General features: G+C 41.1%; 1 long non-coding RNA gene across 2 annotated transcripts in view; it reads right to left on the minus strand.

Annotated features, from left to right (window-relative positions):
• LOC145546561 (uncharacterized) overlaps positions 1 to 13,700 on the minus strand; it is a 363,980-nt gene extending 350,280 nt beyond the window's left edge. The window contains exons 1-2 of one of the 2 annotated variants that reach the window (XR_014083030.1): positions 13,587 to 13,681; positions 10,873 to 10,946 (exon numbers count right to left, since the gene is read on the minus strand). This is a non-coding gene — a long non-coding RNA (uncharacterized LOC145546561). Of the gene's footprint in view, positions 1 to 10,872; positions 10,947 to 13,586 lie in introns of both variants that reach the window. The other variant, XR_014083029.1, reaches the window with a different exon arrangement.
• Between the last annotated feature and the right edge of the window lie 1,032 nt (positions 13,701 to 14,732).

Genomic DNA, 14,732 nt, shown 5'->3' on the forward strand with positions numbered 1-14,732 from the left:
CATCAGGTGGCCAAAGTATTGGAGTTTCAGCCTCAACATCAGTCCTTCCAATGAACACCCAGGAGTGATCTCCTTTAGGACCGACTGGTTGGATCTCCTTGCAGTCCAAGGGACTCTCAAGAGTCTTCTCCAACACCACAGTTCAAAAGCATCAATTCTTCGGCACTCAGCTTTCTTCACCGTCCAACTCTCACATCCATACATGACTACTGGAAAAACCATAGCCTTGACTAGATGGACCTTTGCTGGCAAAGTAATATCTCTGCTTTTTAATATGCTGTCTAGGTTGGTCATAACTTTCTTTCCAAGGAGTAAGCATCTTTTAATTTCATTGCTGCAATCACCATCTGCAGTGATTTTGGAGCCCAGAAAAATAAAGTCTGACACTGTTTCCACTGTTTCCCCATCTCTCTGCCATGAAGTGATGGGACAGGATGCCATGATCTTATTTTTCTGAATGTTGAGCTTTAAGCCAACTTTTTCACTCTCCTCTTTCACTTTCATCAAGAAGCTCTTTAGTTCTTCTTCACTTTCTGCCATAAGGGTGGTGTCATCTGCATATCTGAGGTTATTGATATTTCTCCTGGCAATCTTGATTCCAGCTTGTGCTTCATCCAGCCCAGCTTTTCTCATGATGTACTCTGCATATAAGTTAAATCAGCAGGACGACAATATACAGCCTTGATGTACTCCTTCTCCTGTTTGGAACCAGTTTGTTGTTCCATGTCCAGTTCTAACTGTTGCTTCCTGACCTGCATACAGGTTTCTCAAGAGGCAAGTCAGGTGGTCTGGTATTCCCATCTCTTTCAGAATTTTCCACAGTTTATTGTGATCCACACAGTCAAAGGCTTTGGCATAGTCATTAAAGCAGAAATAGATGTTTTTCTGGAACTCTCTTGCTTTTTCCATGATCCAGCGGATATTGGCAATTTGATCTCTGGTTCCTCTGCCTTTTCTAAAACCAGCTTGAACATCTGGAAGTTCACAGTTCACGTATTGCTGAAGCCTGGCTTGGAGAATTTTGAGCATTACTTTACTAGCATGTGAGATGAGTGCAATTCTGCGGTAGTTTGAGCATTCTTTGGCATTGCCTTTCTTTGGGATTGGAATGAAAACTGACCTCTTCCAGTCCTGTGGCCACTGCTGAGTTTTCCAAATTTTGCTGGCATATTGAGTGCAGCACTTTCACAGCATCATCTTTCAGGATTTGAAATAGCTCAACTGGAATTCCATCACCTCCACTAGCTTTGTTCATAGTGATGCTTTCTAAGGCCCACTTGACTTCACATTCCAGGATGTCTGGCTCTAGGTGAGTGATCACACCATCGTGACTGTCTCGGTCACGAAGAACTTTTTTGTAGCATTCTTCTGTGTATTCTTGCCAACTCTTCTTAATATCTTCTGCTTCTGTTAGGTCCCTACCATTTCTGTCCTTTATTGAGCCCATCTTTGCATGAAATGTTCCCTTGGTATCTCTAATTTTCTTGAAGGAGATACTCAAATAGCTATAAAGTTACCTCATCAATGAACATATCAATAGCTTGGGGTTAGCTGTCACCTAAGCAATTCAAAAAGTAAAACATTTGGGGATTTCTAAATGAAGAAATAAGAAGATAGGATGTTGGATCTATTCCCTGTCATCTAGACTAGGGTTTGGTAAACTACATCCCATAAACCAAATCAGGCCCACTGCTTGGTTTTGTAAATAAAGTTTTCTTCAGAACATAGACACGTTCATGAACTAACATATTATCTGTTGATGGCTGCTGTTATGCTATCACAGCAGAGCCCAAAATTTGTGACACAATTGAGTAATCCATAAGGCTGGAAATACTTTCTGGCTTCATACAGAAAAAGTTTGCTGACCACTGACCTAAGGAATTAAATCTAAACTTCTGATATCTAAGACTCTCCCTAGTCTAATTTTTTGCTAATTTTCTTTCTTACTGATCAGGATTAATGCTCTGGAAAAAATATCCCCAAACATATCATGCCTATTATTTTCTGTGCTTTTCCCCTGACTGTTAGATACAATCAGAATGTCATGTCCTCCTATCTAGGTCTTTTTCAACGTTGCAGATCTACACACATGTAAAGAAGTGAAAGTTGCTCAGTCGTGTCCAACTCTTTGCACCCCCATGCACTGTAGCCTGCCAGTCTCCTCTATCCATGGGATTCTCCAGGCAAGAATACTTGAGTGGGTAGCCGTTCCCTTCTCCAGGGGATCTTCCCAACCCAGGGATCGAACCCTGGTCTCCCGTATCGCAGGCAGATTCTTTACCATCTGAGCCACCAGGGAAGAACTATATGCAAAATAAACACAACGGGGTAGCAAACCTTTGCTGAAGTCTACTATAGACTGAGCACTATATTAGACTCTTTATAATTATCTTCACAATACTAGTATATAATAGCTTTTTTTTTCTTTCTATTGAGAAAACTGAGGAATTAAGCAACTTATCCAGTGATTCATAGAGAATAGAGGGTTTGGCTAAAGCTTGAGTTAAGGTTTGTCAGAATTCCCTTGTAATTTGGGTTGGTTTTGCTCACTGATTGTTCGCAAATAAGTCACTTTACAAAAGGGGAGATGAAACATATCCAAATTTCCAGAAATCTTGATTTGGGGATTGGATAATCAAATCAATCTTTTTTAGATCTTCCATTGATGTTTAAGTCAGCCGAAGTCAATTTTATTTTGAAAAGCCATTAACTAGCATGGCTTTGAACAATAAAATCAATTCAGAAACTATTCATTCAGTTAAAATCTGAGATAGCAATATTAAGGCAATTGTGTTTGAACTACTATCCTAAGAATAGTCCATTCATATCCCTAAATCACACTGTGCTCTTCACTCGGACAGCTCCCATCCCATCTGCCAATGCACAGATGGGCTGGTCTATGCACACGAGCTTCCCTTTGCATGCTGTATGTAATAGCAACAATGACGAGCTTCCCTTTGCATGCTGTATGTAATAGCAACAATGACGAACTTTGGGTGTTAGGAATCTCACATGTAGCCCAGTTCTCCCTCACAGGATCTTTGGACAGGAGGGAAAGCGACCAGTATTATCTAATCACAGTTTCTATTTATGTCTCTCCTCTTCAAATCACTTCTCTAGCCCAAGCCAGTTCTTTTCCCTCCACTAATAACTAGATTTGAGCTTTCCCTTAAGATCATATTTTATCAGCTCCTGGCACATCTCTTCTGCTAATGCCACACTGATCTGCTTTGGCAAGTTTCCAGATCTTCTTTTATCACCTTAGTGACTACATCCTAGCCAGGCTTTTCTCTCTATCCCTGACCCTTCCATATGCCCCTTTCCCCCACAAGCTTCAGCATCAACTACCTGGCCAGATTTAATTTCTTATCCATGTCTATTCAAGAAGACACTAAAACAAAAATAGTATTTCCCTGGAAGGAGCTTCCATTCCCCACAGCCAAACTTAGTACAGTTCTCACCATCAGGAAGAGCTTTCCAGGGTTAGGCTGAATCCCTTGGGTGGGCCTAGAGAAACAGTGAGACAGATGCAGAGAAAGGGGTGGGGGAAAGTCTTACGGGAAAGCACGCTTTGGATCTTCAGTGTATTTTGTTAAATAAACACCACAGGGTAATTTGGTATTTATAGAAGGATAAAACTCAACCTTAAAGATGACAGGGTATCAGCAGAATTTAATTATTCCCTCAGGTCTCTGCTGTACAAGCAAGTGTTCATGTGACAACTTGAATGGCTCCTTTTATATGGTACTTCTTCTCTCTTCCCCTGAAGGCCCTATAGAGATGGCTTGTGGATGGTGGTGGGTGCACATCACGAATAGAAACCATCTCCCAGACACACCAGTTCTCAGCAAAAGGGAATCTGTGTCAGGTTCATGTTCTTAGCCAAGGGGCACTAGGGAGAACTGACCAGAATGCCAGTGTTACAGGCTACCAATTTCTGCCAGCACAGACCATCTTAAGTTTCTTAAGAGTGAGGGCTTCTGAAAGGAAGAATCCAGCTCCCTTCTCCTGATACCGTACTGTTGTTTGATGGGGACCGAAAGGATGTTAAAGGTAGGCAGAATTCTCTCTCTCCCTAACAGGGAAATACCAGAAGAACATTTGCAGATTCTCAGAAACCCTTGGGATCCTTTCTGGGCTAGAAGACTCCTTAGTTGAAGGACTGGAAAAGAGCTCCAGCCTTGGCAGGCACACACTCTTCTGTCTGAGGTCTCTAGAATCTGACTCCAATTAAGGATCCACAAGCAAGGCTGTCTAGGATGCTGCAATCTGGATGGAGCCTGCTCAAGTCAGGGTTTCAATAAACATCCCACACCACATTCACCCTGGACACCTCCTCAAGAGGAGCCCCACAGTTTTTGAGTGGATTCACAATGACTATGCTGTTCTCTCTGCTTCCCCAACATAGAGTTGCAGTACTGTAGTTCCACGGAAAGTTGCTTACATTTAATTTCATAAGTAGGTCAAGAAATGGAACTCTTCTAGGGATGATGTAAGTTCTGGACAAATTAGCATGATATTTCTTTGAGAATTATAATTCATAGGGTTAGGAATTTAAGATTTGCAAACTAGACCAATGACTTCACATATTGGATCACAGTATTCCCAATGGAAAGATACTGGGGTGTGGGGGAGCGAAATGACTGAACATTAGACAAGAGACTGTTCTTCCTATAGCCCCTATCCCTAGCAATTGCCTTCCTGCAACTTGTTTGCTGAAAAGCACAACCATGCCTCTAGCGACTGAACACACTGAAAATGGTCCTTCATGTTCTTCTTTGCCCAAGTATCACCTCAAATCAAAGCAACGGCTACAAGCTATTGACCTGTGTATTTCTTGTGTTTTCCCCTACCTCACTATGTGCAAAGCTTCTGCCTTGATAGCCAGTTCCTTACCATGCCCTCCTGGTTGGATAAAGTGATCACCCTCTGTCTCATCACAGTTTATCTACTCTCTTTACCCAAGTCCTAAATACGTTAACACTTCAAATCCACATCACGGAGAAAAACCATGACTTCTCTTATATACAAACCTTCCCATGGTATTTCTCTGCTTTAAATAATTCAAATTCATTTTTATAGCTATAAAATAAAGTCCAAGTACTTCCTCAGCTCCACTGCTCTCTGTATCCCCAAAATCTAGCTAACTGATATGTGATTTGCATGCTGGGAAGGAGATTTTATACACACACACACACACACACACACGCACACTTAACTTTATGGACAATCAGGCACATTTTTATTCTTTTTAATTGTTCAAGTTTTTAAAATTTATTTTTATTTTAGTAAAGTTGCTTTATCGTGTGGTTAGTTTCTATTATATAGGGAAATGAATCAGCCATACATATATCCCCTCCCTTTTGGACTGCGTTCCCCCTTCAGGTCACCACAGAGCCCTGAGCATAGTTCCCTGTGCTATACAGTAAGTTCTCATCAGTTATCTATTTTATGCACAGTATCAGAAGTGTATATGTGTCAATCCCAACCTCCCAATTGCTCCCAACTCCCCTCCCCCCTCGGTATCCATATATTTGTTCTCTATGGCTGTGTCTCTAAATTGAACATTTAGATTTACATTAATTGTAGATTCACATGCAGTTTTAGGAAATACTACAGAGAGATCTTTTATACAGTTTCCCCCAATGGTAATATCTTGTAAAACTGGAGTACAAAAAGAAATCACAATCAAAATATTGGCAGAAACACAGTCAAGACATAGAATATTTCTATCAGCACAAGGATGCTTTTATTGTTCTTTAATAGACACACCTGGACTTCTCAGGTGACGCTAGTGGTAAAGGACCCACCTGCTAGTGCAGGTGGCATAAGAGACGTGTGTTCCACCCCTGGGTTGGAAAGAGTCCCTGGAGAAGGGCATGGCAACCCACTCCAGTATTCTTACCTAAAGAATCCCATGGACAGAGGAGCCTGGCGGACTACAGTCCACAGGGCCAGAAAGAGGCAGACATGACTAACGTGACATAGCACACACGCACAGCCATACCTAACTCTCATCCTTCTGTTCACCAACCTTTGTCTCTAATTTCTAGCAACTACTAACCTGTTCTCCATTCTTAAATTTTGTAAATTTAACAGTGCTATAGAAATAAAATCATACAGTATACAACCTTTTGGAGTCTTTTTTCATAAAGCATAATTCTCTGGAGATTAATCCAAAGTATTGCAGCTATCAATAGCTAGTTCCTTTTTATTGCTGAGATGTATTCCATAGTATGGATATGCCATCAATTTTTAAATCATACATTTGGTGAAGGATATCTAGGTTGTTTCCAAATTTTGGCTATTGCAAATAAAACTACTATGCATATCCTTGTATGAGTGTTCACATAAATTTTAATTTCTCTGGGGTAATTGTCCCCCAGTGCAATTTCTAAGCTGTGTAAAAGTTGCATGTTTAGTTTTATAAGCAACTACCAAACTGTTTTCCTGAGTGGTTGGACTATATTATATTGACACTAGCAATATATGAGTAAACCAGCTTCCCTACAGCACTGACAGCATTTGGTGTTATCACTATCACTATTTTCCTTTTTAATACTAGCTATTCTATTTTTGGCTTTTAAAAACATTTTAGTTGGAGGATAATAGCTTTAGAAATTGTGTTGGCTTCTGCCACACCACAACATGAATCAGTCTTAAAGTACACATATGACCCCTTCCTCTTGAACTTCCCTGCTACCCTCGACCCCATCCCATCCCTCTAGGTTGTCATAGAGCACCAAGTTGAGCTCCCTGTGTTATACAGAAACTTCCCATTAGCTATCTATTGGTAGCTATATGGTAGTGTACATGATTCAATGCTACTTTTTCAGCTTGTCCCACCCTCTCCTTCCCCAACTGTGTTGACAAGTCTCTTCTCTAAGTCTGCGTCTCTAGTCCTGCCCTGCAAATGCGTTCATCAGTATCATGGGTATGTAGAAATATTTCACTGTGAATTTAATTTGTATTTTCCTAATGGTAAATATTGGTGACTAATCTTTTCTTATACTTGTTATTTTATATCCTCTTTGATAAAATATCTGTTCATGTCATTTGCTCATAGTTTTCTTGAGTTTTTATTTTAACTAATGAATTGTGAGTTATTTATACACTAAATAACAAATCTTTACAGGATATGTGGTTTGCAAATATTTTCTCCCAGACTGTAGCTTATCTTTTAATCCTGTTAACAGGGGCTTTTTTTACAAAACAAAAAAATTTAATTTTTGATGTGATCTAAATGATCAATTTTTGATGCAGTCTAATTAATCAATTTTTCCTTTTATGCACTGTGATTTGGGGCCACATCTAAGAGTTCATGTCTAGCCCTAGATTTCAAAAATTGTCTATTTTTTTTCTAAAAGCTTTACATTTTACATTTAAGTCCATGATCGATTTTGAGTTAATTTTTTTTATAAGGTGTGAGGTTTGGATCAAAGTCCTTCTATTCTTTTTCCTTCATCCTTTTTCTTTTTTCGGCCAATGGCTACCCAATCGCCTAAGCACCACTTGTGGAAAAAGCATAGCAGATACCTTTGAAAGGTAGCCTCTCCATCTACTCTTTGCCTTTGGCTCTCTCAGATGAGGCCTCTGTTCTCTGACTCTCATGATGTCTTGCCTCCTCCCTGTTTACCCAGACTTCCAAAAGTCTTCACTGTGGTCTTCTATCAAGGCCATGGTGTCTGGAGCATCCCAACTGCTCAGCGTGTCTTCAAAGAAAAAGTAAGTACATCCACAGGGGCAGGACTATAAATCTTAAAAAACCTTCAAGAATTTCAACAAGAATTACCCTCTGCACAGCTTGGTTGCTTGCCTTGCCTTCTTTCCCACCCCCTTTGCACAACTTTGACCTCAAAGAACTAAAGAAATACCACCTTTGCTTATATATGACAACTTACTTGCAGAAACAGGAGTTTTAATCTAACATGTCTGGATTTCCCTGGACTTGATTCCCCAATTTCACAGTACATCACACTGTGTCCTGGTTCCTTGTTTACTATTTTAGTTTAAGGCTACCATATTGAAAGAATTTGTCATGCTCGGATATCTGTCCCACGTAATAAGCAAAGACTTGTTTGTGAGCTAATGGAAGAGAATACACGAAGCCACCTGGGCTCTCTGCTGCCTTCTGCATATCCTAATGTATCATATATGTCACAGCTGTACTCACAGAATACAAACAACCCTCATTTAAAATCATTTAAACCTGTGTGAGCTTGAGGTAACATTTCCACACAAGGATGTCAAGAGCCATTCCTTCCCTGACACATTCTTGAAGAAAACAGTTTAAGCCCAGATACCACGTGGAGACAAGGTGATTATTCAGACAATCCTCTGGGATTTCTTGGTCTGGCCATAGCACTATTCAGTCCTTTAGGCTGTAAAAACATGGCCTCTGAGGTCAATCTTGAATCAGTCTATGCTTGTCTCTGGTTTTATTTCACTAAACCCTGGATGTGGTAGAGCACAGAGCTGAGAGGGCTCTTAATCCATGGGTTCATTTTAATGGGCCCTAGTATTTCTGTCCCTGTCCATTCTGATTCAATGTCAGTATCATCAATGAATTTGATCATACTTTCCCTAAGGCGTTTTAAGCAAATTGGACATTTTTTTTAAATAATAAAAAGCTGACAAATGAAATGTTTAAAAATAGGCATGGTGCTGATTCTGAGAATGTGTCTGGAGTGGGTATATGAAGAGTGGAATAGTCTCTGTCAGGCTTTTTTTTTTTTATGCTTTTCCATGACCTTAAACTTTCTATAGCTATTAAGAGGTGTCATTCTTCATTTTTCAAGTTTTTCAAACACTTTTTAGTGCAACTATGTGGACGATTCTGCTGTGGGCGCTAGGTGGGTGGAGGAAGGTAAATATACAAGATAGTTCCCATCCCTCACTTTTCAACCTCTTGAGACTCTTACTCTTTAGCACTTTTTCTAGGAGGTCTCCCCCTGATCACTATTACACAAAATTGTTGTCTTCTTCAATCCCTGCATAAATTTGTGCTCATAACAATTATGTGGCTTATGCAAAAGCTTTTATGGAAACCCTGTTGTACAATGTTTATGTGGCATTAGCTGGATCATCGAAAAAGCAAGAGAGTTCCAGAAAAACATCTATTTCTGCTTTATTGACTATCCCAAAGCCTTTAACTGTGTGGATCACCATAAACTGAGGAAAAATTCTTAAAGAGATGGGAATATCAGACCACCTGACCTGTCTCTTGAGAAACTTATATGCAGGTCAGGAAGCAACAGTTAGAACTGGACATGGAACAACAGACTGGTTCCAAATAGGAGAAGGAGTACGTCAAGGCTGTATATTGTCACCCTGCTTATTTAACTTATTAACTTATATGCAGAGTACATCATGAGAAACGCTGGGCTGGAGGAAGCACAAGCTGGAATCAAGATAGCCAGGAGAAATATCAATAACCTCAGATATGCAGATAACACCACCCTTATGGCAGAAAGTGAAGAGGAACTAAAAACCCTCTTGATGAAAGTGAAAGAGGGAGTGAAAAAGTTGGCTTAAAGCTCAACATTCAGAAAACTAAGATCATGGCATCCAGTCCCAACACTTCAGGGGAAATAGATGGGGAAACAGGGGAAACAGTGGAAACAGTGGCTGACTTTAATTTTTTGGGCTCCAAAATCACTGCAGATGGTGATTGCAGCCATGAAATTAAAAGACACTTACTCCTTGGAAAGAAAGTTATGACCAACCTAGACAGCATATTAAAAAGCATAGACATTACTTTGCCAACAAAGGTCCATCTAGTCAAGGCTATGGTGTTTCCAGTAGTCATGTATGGATGTAAGACTTGGACTATAAAGAAAGCTGAGTGCCGAAGAATTGATGCTTTTGAACTGTGGTGTTGGAGAAGACTCTTGAGAGTCCCTTGGACTGCAAGGAGACCCAACCAGTCCATCCTAAAGGAGATCAGTCCTGGGTGTTCATTGGAAGGACTGATGTTGAAGCTGAAGCTCCAATACTTTGGCCACCTGATACAAAGAGTTGACTCATTGGAAAAGACCCTGATGCTGGAAAGGATTGAGAGCAGGAGGAGAAGGGGACGACAGAGGATGAGATGGCTGGATGGCATCACTGACTCGATGGACATGAGTTTGAGTAAACTCCGGGAGTTGGTGATGGACAGGGAGGCCTGGCGTGCTGCGATTCATGGGGTCGCAAAGAGTCGGACACGACTGAGTGACTGAATTGAACTGAGTGAAACCTTGTATTGTTATTTAGCATCCCTGGTAGAATTTCTATCTCAGTCTTCCTTCCCCAACCCCTGTCAATCACAAATTCTCCATAAGCACAGGGTAGTTTTAGTTCCTCTACAACTGACAATTTGAATTTGAGGTGTAAAAAGTTTTATCTGTATTGACTATCTGCTCAATCTTTCAGTTAGTTCATTCTATTTTCTTAATTTATTTTGTATCACTGGAAGTTAAACAACTTTGTTTCCAAAGCCAGCTGGAAGCTAGTAACAAAATAGAAATTCAGAGCCCCAGTGAGAGGCCTTCACAGTGCATCACTTGCTTACATCAGTCTCTCAAGCTTTCAAAATTGTATGACCTATTTAAAAATATTTAGCAATTTCCATTGCACTTAATCGCACTTTCTGGCATTTGGTAAGGAAACTGCCACAGTCACAATAAGTTTTTTCAGTGTTGCCTCATAATATAACCTTGTAAAAGCATTAAAAGTAATCGTTGGGGATCCAAATTTACATTTAAATCAATAGAGTAAAATGCTACCAATGCAAATTATTTAACTGAGGTGCAAATCAGATAAACTGTCATCTCTAATATAGAGCTAAGTTTTCAATTATTTAGGCAATAAAAGAAAATCATCACAACTTACCCTTCTGCCTGGCCCATGGACAGTTTCTCCAGACATAGTGATAAGATGGATCCCAGCTTCCAAACTATTAAAATCTGAAGATAAAGTATGAATCTTAGATTCAAGAAATCATTGCATATTATTCTGGCTCCTTGGTGATGCTCCAGACAGGAGTGTGAAAAACCACAATACCAATTAATTCTGGTAGAAAATAAAGTACAGGAATTTCCTGACAGTTGCCCTTGCAAATAGTCTCATCCTTATTTATACAGAAAATATTTAGATTTAAATAGCGTTTAGATAGAAAACACCCAAGTAAAATACTTTCAATAATTGTGCCAAAAACACTTTCCTCTGTTCCAGGGCCCATTTGTTTTCTCTCTGCTACTTGTAAATTTTGTCATGTTTTAAAATTATATGAAACCACATAGTATGGTGGAATAAGCAGTAGCTTTGGAGAATGGAGTTGAAAAGCAAAAAAACCCTGAGTTTGTATGGGATGGGTACCTCTTCCAAGGTTTGTGCGTTTATTTCTCTGGGCTTCTGCCCCCTCAAGCATAAAATGAAGATTTTAAAAAGCCTACCTGGAAGGGGCATTGTGAGTTCTGCAAAACATTTGGTATAGAACAGAGCTCAAAACCTAGTAGCTGCTCCATAAATGGTAGTTTAATATAATATGTGTTCCCTCGCATCCATTTTTTTTTAAATCACTAGATCTAGTATGAAAGTGAAAGTGCTGGTCACTCAGTTATGTCTGACTCTTTGTGACCCCATGGACTGCAGCCTACGAGGTTCTCTGTCCATGGGATTCTCCAGGCAAGAATACTGGAGTGGGTTGCCATTCCCTTCTCCAGAGGATCTTCCCAACCCAGGAACTGAACTCAGATCTCCAGCATTGCAGGCAGATTCTTTGCCACTGAGCCCCCAGGGAAGCCCAGATCTAGTATAAGAACAGTAATTTGATGTGAGATTGTAGCACAATAGCCAACCATAGCTAGGTTAAAGGCATCTTTTTGAGCATTTATTTTAATTGGCTGGGCAACAGAATCAAGCTTGAATGATCACTGGTCTATGTAAAGCCTCACCCACAAATCATAATGAGGGATGTACTTCTTCACGTGTTACATGTATTTGCTTTCTCACAGCCATCCCAAGTACCCTGGGGAGATAAGGCCAGTTAACAGCCCCAGGAGGAGGACAAGAATGTGCATCAGGAGGGTCCCCTAACATTGTCTGTCCTTAGCAGACACCTCCCGGGTCAGAAGACATTTGTTTCTGTAGGCGAGGAAGGGTGCATGAATAGAGAACTGAAATTAACAGAAGTCACCAATAGCACATGAGAACATACCTAAAAATGCACATCCACACCTGTACCAATATTCCTTCTCCCTCTTACATTAAAGGAGTTGACCCTATCCCAGCGTAAAGCCAATTTCTTCACCTATTATTACATTTTTTTTTTTGGCTGTGCTGGGTCTTCCTTGCTGCACAAGGGCTTTCTCTAGTTGTTGCAAACAAGGGCTACTCTTTGTTCCTGCGTGTGGGCTTCTCATGACAATGGCTTCTCTTGTTGCAGAGCACAGCTCTAGGCCTGTGGGTTTCAACTCTGCAGCATGTGGAATCTTCCCAGACCAGTGAGTGAACCCATCTCCCCTGCACTGGCAGGCAGACTCTCAACCACTGGCCCACCAGGGAAATCCCTCTTCCCGTGTGTTTTGATTCTTTATTATGGTGCCCATCTCTCAGCTTATATACTCCATATATATGATTATGCATGGTACCTACTTTTTCCATGAGAGCCTTTAACATCTTAATTATAATAATTTTAGATTCTTTCCTGATGAATCCAACATCTCTGTCATATCTGAATCTGGTTGTGAAAATTATTTGTCGCCAGAGAAGGTGTTATTTTGCCTTCTGACCTGGCTTGTAATTTTTGGTTGAAAGCCAGGGTTGTTTAGGGCAATAGGTACTACAGTAAATAGGCCTTTGGTGTGAGGACTATGATAATCTGGCTAGGAGGTGGGCTCTGATTAATATTCGCTGTCGCTAGAGACAACAGATGCTTCAAATTCCTCTGATAAGATTGTTTTCCCCTCCCTCTCGGCGTGGGGGCTTCCCCATGTCCTCCTCAGACAGTCTGTCCTGCGCTTTCTCTCCTGGAACCCACTGTTACCAAGCTCCTGTGGTGTCTGGGTAAGGGGTGGGGGAAGGGAACATTCTGGGCTCAGTCTTTAGTGGGCCTGAGTCCAGGGGTGTGGACTTCAGGAGTCTGTCTGTCCCCCTCAGATAGCCTTTTCGCCACTGTGCCCTGGTCTCTTTTCAGCTACACCATGTTCAGTCTAATTCTTTCAAGCCCTTTCCCCTAGGGACCAGGCTTTATTTTTCTCTTAGGCAAGAAGGCTGGGACAGGAGGCCATGAGGCAGGGTTCCCTTCCTGGAGCTGGAATAAGGTTTCAGAATTGCCCTCTGGCCGAGTCCTTCACCCCGGAGATTAGTCCTTTCCTTGGGAAAAGCGTCCTGGAGGGTTTACCGTGGCTGCCCTTCCTTCCCTCATCCCTGCCTTGCCAAGACTACATGAGGAGCTCTCTCAGATCCTCCCCATGAGAAACTGGGGGGTGACGGGGGCGTTCCTGGGGAAAAACCCTGAGAAACTATGAGAAGCTTCTCACTCTCATGTTAGCCTGACTTGGACTCCAGGAATTTGACAAAAAGAAGCAGGATAGCATTCCTACCAGCTTAGGGTCCCAGCGGCCCCACTCCAGGTTAGAAGATCTCAGGTAATGAACCTCTCCAGACGCGCCTGACTCTATTTCAGGGCGGGTGGCTAGCGCAATAAGGTTAGGTCTGATTGGACCTCACCCTGCAACTGTAAGTCTCTGATTGGTCCAAGAAAGTCATTAATTTTCAGCTTGCACAGCATTTGCTCATTCTAAGGACATGAGTGTGTGCCTACTCCCTCAGTGGTGTCCGACTCTTTGCTACCCCAAGGACATGAGCCATGACTGCTAAACTCTTAACATAGCAAAGCTGAGACCAGAAATGTCTCCTCCGTGTTTTGAATCTTGTCCATCTTGCCTTCTCAGAACCTGACCCCAAACCACTTGTTTCTAATCATGACTATGCATTGGAATCTCCTGAAAAGCTTTCACCTTTGCTATTTACTGGGCTTCACCACCCCCTCATCCCACCACCATCTAGAGGATCTGATTTAATTAGTCTGAGGCTGAAAGCAATTGCCCAAATGAACATACACTTTTCAGATGAGAGTTATTTTTTCAAAACCTGGAAGCTGATCACATCAGTCCATCTGCTTAAAACTCTCCAGTGGTTGCACATTACATTGTTCTTTAGAAAAAGAAAAAAAAAATCCTTATGTGGTTTACAAAATTCTGTACAGTCTGAGCCCTGCCTAACTCACCACCACCCACCTCCACATCAATTTTCATACTGGCCCTCTTTTACTTGGTAAAATGCCCTATGTTCCCTCTCACTACATTCATTAATTCCACACATATTATTGAACACCTACAGGGGCCTAGGCAGTGATTGAAGGTATAGAATATACAGCAAAGACCAAAAATAAAAAATAAAAAAAGCAACTAATTGCCTGTGCATATGGAGCTTAGATTTTTGTTGCTGGGAATATAGATACTAAACAAACAATGTTGTAGCTCAAGACCTAAAATTAAAAATGCTGTTAAGTTTAGGCACAGTGTTGCACAGCAAATCTCTGGAATTTATTTATCTTACATAACTGAAACTTTATTCCCATGAATAGTAACTCGTCATTTCTGTCTTCCTCCAGCCCCTGGCAACTACCATGCTCCTGTCTGTTTCTATGAGTTTGACTATTTTAGACACCTCATGTGTGTGGAATC

The sequence above is a fragment of the Giraffa tippelskirchi genome, chromosome 4, assembly GCF_054371585.1.
Source record: "Giraffa tippelskirchi isolate mGirTip1 chromosome 4, T2T-mGirTip1v1.2.pri, whole genome shotgun sequence".
Taxonomy (NCBI): Eukaryota; Metazoa; Chordata; class Mammalia; order Artiodactyla; family Giraffidae; genus Giraffa; species Giraffa tippelskirchi.